The sequence below is a fragment of the Accipiter gentilis genome, chromosome 9, assembly GCF_929443795.1.
Source record: "Accipiter gentilis chromosome 9, bAccGen1.1, whole genome shotgun sequence".
In the NCBI taxonomy this organism is placed as follows: Eukaryota; Metazoa; Chordata; class Aves; order Accipitriformes; family Accipitridae; genus Astur; species Astur gentilis.
This window is the reverse complement of record NC_064888.1, coordinates 8,897,673-8,903,672: the sequence shown is the minus strand read 5'-3', so window position 1 is coordinate 8,903,672 and position 6,000 is coordinate 8,897,673.

Here is a 6,000-nt window from a genome sequence, read left to right as displayed (position 1 = left end):
ATCCATGAGATGGGATTCACACCCCGCACTAACCTGTGCTGATGGCAGGGACAGCAGGGAAGGCGGGTGGGAAAACTCCTGGGGGTCTGTCCCGAAAGGCAGGTGGGAAAACATCTGGGAATAGACCCTCTGTGGGTTCTTGAGAGCAAATTCACAGTAACAAAAGATCTCAAGAGGATCTTGTGCAAAAATAAGGAGCCCTTCCCCTCTCAATTCTGGCAGTTTCCAGATGGGAAACTGAAATGAAACTTTTTTTGAAATGTTCAGAAACCTTTTGAACCTCATTAGTTTTCATTTCATATGGCTCTGCACAGAAAAAGTATATAAACCTGCAGCTCTTTTAGATGAAACGATGTAACGTTCAGATTATATCAATAGAAGCAGGGAGGGGAGCATTCGTCTCAGTAATATTTTAACAAAAGAAGTCATTTTATGCAGTCTTTACAATGCTTTCTTATTTCAGGGGTCATGGGAGCTGCATAACACCAGGTCTTCACAGCCTCAGAAACCAAATACTTAATTTTGAGGAAACAATACCTGCATGCAATTAAGCTCTTAAATTTACTCATGTGAGTAGTTTGAATTAGTGCATGGAGAATACTTGCAGGCTTTCAGTTGCACATGTGTAAGTTTTGGCAGGGCTTGGTTCTTAACCATGTTAATCTTGAAGCTTTCTTTGTTTTCAGCAGCAAAGCTAGCAAAACTATAAATATACTATCCACTTTGAAAATCCTGTAAAATCAATTTTGGAGACTTCAAGGAAATCAAAGGAAATGTGATAAAATTAAAATGCTCCCACTTAAATAAAATTTTATTTCCCTTCCAGTAACATACAATATTTAACTAAGAGTTTTAATACATTCAGTAAAATATGAGCATATTATTAACCTCTTCAAAACGACACGATTTACTGTAAAGTCATTACCATTCTGTTCACTCATGTCTGGCCTCTTTGTTTCAAGTCTGTTTTCCCAGCTTACAGTATCAGGTCAACAGACTCTAACATAAATGAGTAATGCGTCTGGAATTTTTCCTTGCAACACCAAACCTCAGACCAAGCACAGGCAGAAGGGCCATGCTGTGAATAAAGATGGGAAGTGGCTTCAGCTGCACCTCTTCTCTCCATTCTCCAACCTGTCCCACTTTCCCTTGCAAGAAACTCCTACATGGGCTGCTGTCTGTCCCTGACTTCATTTCCTCCTCTCACAGCTCTCAGAAACAGCATCTGGACTCTTGGAAGTCCAAACCCACCCTTTCTCAGGGTCTAGTAGACAAAAACATTGCCATGCTTCCCACGTCCTCTTTCAAAATCTTCAACACTGACCTCGGAAGTCCCGAGGCAAACTTGTTTCTGCAGGGTGGGACAGTTGGAGGGGATCTACTTGGATTAAAAGTATCTGTGGCCATTTCTGAGGTGCTGCCCAAGGTTAACTCAGTGAAGCGAGGGTGTGCCCTGCTTCTTGCTATCTGCCTAAGCTGGAAATGAGCACCTTGCAATCAGCAGAGCTTTATTGACAGTGCTGAAGGTGTCACGGCACAGGAGAGGAATGTTGGTCTCTTTCCTCAGCACTTTAAATTTCTATAGCCTTCAGGTTTGGGGGAAGTGAGGTGTTCTTCTGAAACTTTGTCAGTAAATCTAGTGTTTTATTTGGATATTAGCAAATAAAAACCGAGTTGTGTGAAAAATGTCAGTTCTATTTTTGCCAACTCAAATATAACAGGAAATTGTATGCTTAACATATGTGGAGAACTGCAAAACTGAACCACAGATATGTAACCACTGTTATTAAGAATAGTAAATACGTCTGCAGAGTTGAAACGGATTATGCCGCTGGATATTTCCTTTAATATGAATTCCAGCTATGGTGTAGCTTTGCATATGAAGGTGAATAGAAGATCTTATGACAACTTCAGGAAACAGAATTGCATTCTTACAAATTGGTCGTGTATTTATCTAGTCCCTTAATACACTGATGGGAAAACAGATGTATTATGGTACCCAAACCAAACAAAAGGTTTCTGAATACATTAATTTCAGAAATGCACCAATAGCTTTGATAGGAAGGACCTGAATATAAATGTCTTGCAAACCCAAAAAGAAAAGAAAAATCAATCTGAGCTGTTAAGCCACAAGCTATTTTAAAAGATGCCTGGAATCCAGATGAACCGAAGCCTGTCACACCCCAGGTCTGAATCATAAGCGCAGGTCTCCTTTGGGATGCTCTGGAAAGCCCCATGCAGAAATCGCAGCTCCGCCGAGGCGTGAGCCAGCAAAGCGCTCTGCAAGGGGTGCCCGGCCGCCACTGCACCAGGAAGGTGGGACACTGGCAACCCCGAGCACATCTGCCCAGCCCCCTCCTCCGTCATCAGAGTAACTATGCAAACAGGGAGTCATAAAAACACTGTTGCCAATATTTTTATTTATCGCAAGAGAAGGGTGTTGGATGTTTTCTGTTTGTTCTTAGAAAGCACTCGTTTTCCTAAAAAAACCAGCCAGGCTTCTTTCCACAACTCTGAGGCTCAGGCTAAATATTTTTCACACTAACATTTCCCCAGCGAATGGTGTAGTTACTACAGCAACTAAAACTCCCCTTTTTAATCGTCAGTCCTGCCAAGGCCAACAGAGGGGCTCCGTGTGGAACAGATCATATGCCCGAGAGAGAGGCAAGCCGCTCAACACTTCCACTGTCCTTTTTAAATGAGGTGGAACAAATTAGAAGCAAATACTATTTGTACCTAACAGTTCAATCAGCCCAGCATCCCAAATGAAGGGACTCCCACTTTTAGATCCTCTGCCAAGAAGACAAGGTATGACATGGACCAACAGAGGTGAATTTCTTTAAGAGCTTCAATTTTCTTAGCAAAGAAACCCTTTAACTCTTGGCAAAAACAGGGTTTCAGGCAGCATCCTTAAGAGGAGGGAAGAGGGGGAATGGAGACAGTATATGCCAATAGTAATCTATAAGGATTTTCCCTCCAAATCCCTGTTACCGTATCCATTGCAACAAGGATGGAGCGATGTTGAGTGCTGATGGTACACAGGCAGTAACTGTGACGGGGAATTGGCTACTCCTCACAGCCAGCCTCCAGTCTTTGCTGTTTTGGCATTAAGCTCATACTGAAAGTGACAATCGCACAAAAAAACCCCACCTGTGAGAAAACAGTGCCCAGCAGCCCGCCAGCCACCACTGATGCCAGCACCCCAGCTAGCCCCCAGTCCATGGTGTTTGCCAAGCCCATGGGTACCCATGCGTGGCTGGGATGGGAACCTTCTTCCTAAAATAAATCTGGGCTAAGGCTCCCAACATACTCAAGGTTGAGGGCTACTAATCTAATTTCTTTTCAGACGGGTAATTTGTGACTCACAGGCAGGCGTCTATTTTTAGGGATGGCTTCAGCCAGCTCCAGATGGAAGCACAACAGACTGCGGCCTTCAGCAATCGCAGCCACTTTTACAGCCCAGCTCCTGACAGGGGTCCCCTCAAAGCTTTGGCCAGTGCAACTCAGGCACAGACTATCACTGCGCAGTATTGTAATTACGTATTTCAACCTGTGGGTCCCCCATCACACAGGTTATTTTGGACTATGTGAGAAGTGCCTTGGCTTTGCACTGTTTTTCCTCTCCCTGCCCCCTCAAAAACAAGCTGGGAGCCTTTTCCAAACCACCCCATCACCATGCACAGTGTCTTCCAGCACGGACTGTCTGATATCCTCTGAGTCAGCTACATCCGACGAGCCACAGCTGGCCTGGAGCTGGGCCAAAGACTTTTCCCTTCAGTTTTCTTGCACAACGCGATCTAAATAACCGGTCCCATCTAATTTGTTTCCTTCACGGGTCTAAGGAAACTGTATTTCACTTCGTGAGGTCTCAAGTTAGGGAAACATTGTAAGGTCAGTGTCCAAAACCAATTCAGACAACAATACAAATAAACTTCGATTGGAAAAAGACACAGTCAGGGGGAAAAAAAAACCAAAACAAAAAAAACCCCAAAAAAACCCCAAAACAACCCACCAAACTTTTGTGACTAGACTATCACTTTCATTAGCATCATGCTCTGGAATTTAAGTTGCATCTGTTTCTATGAAAAATATGAATGAAGCGATGTATAACCAAGAAATGAATTCTTACTTGACAGTCTAACCTTTTCCTTCTTGCAAATTTGTAAAAGACTTCCTTGACCAAAACCATTTTTTAAAAAAATGCAAAATTTTTTGAGTGAAACTGAATCACTAAAACTCCTTAAGGTGAACATTGCTTAAACGTTTGGAAGTCAGTTGTGGCAGAGGCCGCATTAAGAAGTGGCCCAATATATATTTTTTTGTTGTTCTTATTTTTACTTTATCCCAACAGACAGCACTTCTTTGGAAAAGTCAGCATACTTCAATAATTTCTATTTTACAACTTCAAAAAGCTGTAGTGTGGTCAAAAAAATAAATTTTATTATCCAATGACAAAGAATTTTGGGGAAAAAAATCAGCTTTACCCAAGAGATAACAAAACTTTAAGATGCGAAATTAATTACCTTTTTGGCTCAAAATTTTGAGGCAAAAGGGTTTTTTAATGCATGCATGTATACGTGTGCATGTTTATTTTCTAGTATTCTATTCATATTCAAGCAATGCCTTGCATTTTGGGAGAAAAGATATAAATTATTTTTAGTTGTAAATTATATTAGAAAGGGGGGATCTATGGTGTGATTCTGATAATGGAACAAGCAATTCACGTTGTTTTAAACTGCTTACGTGCTTGCAAACATCCCTGAAATCACACCAAAATACGGGGTGGAAAACAAATGAAAGGTCTCAGCTGGGCCATACGCTGGTGCTGCGGGATAAGTGCACCTGTCCCAAGTGGCAGAAACTCATGTCCACCTAACAAAAAGGCAGAGAAACATCAGCTTTGCTGCCATCATACCTGGCAGCCCAAACATGAGCAAAGGCAGGAGGAGTATGCGAGACCATGGTGCATGGCATCAGTGTTTCTTGAGATTTTCTGGAGTATTTCCCTCTGGTTTTTGGCTCCTCAGTGTTGCCCAGTCCACTGGTGCTCCATGCCTTGGTGGAGGGAGCATGTTAGGGACCCACACATGGGGACCCAGAGCTGCTGCCCACCGGAGGCACCGTGCTCACTGCCCCCTGCGCAGCATTCTGGCCCACAGGGCAGCTCCTCTCTGCTCCGCTGCAGAGGACCTAAACGATGGCCATCTAAAGTGCCTTTTTCTTGTATTTGATGCCCCTTTTCAAGATGCTCTTTGGAAACTGCTAATCAATGGACAGATTTTGGCCCTAAAACTGGTGTCATTGGAGTGAGGAAGATGGCACTACCAAGGAGAGATGCTGTATTGGCACAGAGCTGGACTAGTACCCTCTGTAAAACCCTTCTGATGCAAGACGAAGGGCAGAGCTGGAGCACACCTTCCTCATCTTGAACAGCATTGTGATGATCCACATGGAATCGGTAAGAGCTGCCGTGACTTTGTGAAGGCTTCAGCCCACCTATTGTTACGAGCCAGGCAACAGCCCAGGCTGGTACAACACAGAGGCTCCCTGTCTGTCGCCCTCTTCCTCTGCTGCCTGACTTGGAAGCTCTCCTGCTGGCAGCCCTCAGAGGAGCAGGTATGATCCTCTTTCTCCAGGATTACAGCTGCACCCCAACCATCAGGATAAGAGGTTTCCATCCAACACAGATCTTCCACCGGTGACCAGACAGGGAAGAAAGGCTAACAGCAAATCATCCTACCAGGAGTTTCAAAACCCAGCAGATTCCACACCAGGGTGGAGAGCTAGTTTTCAGTCTGACTGGTCCTCTTATTTGTTTGTTTAAGGGCTACCCTGGCAGCGAGCGGGGAAGAATTCCTTCCCTGTGTAGGAGTGTGCTGCCAAGTTCCTCTGACTTGCGACAAGACTCAAACATTTCCTGTTCCCTCCATCCCTGAACACTAGCAAGAAGCCTATTCAATACCTCACAGCAAACAGCAAGATCTTTCATACCTCAAAGGC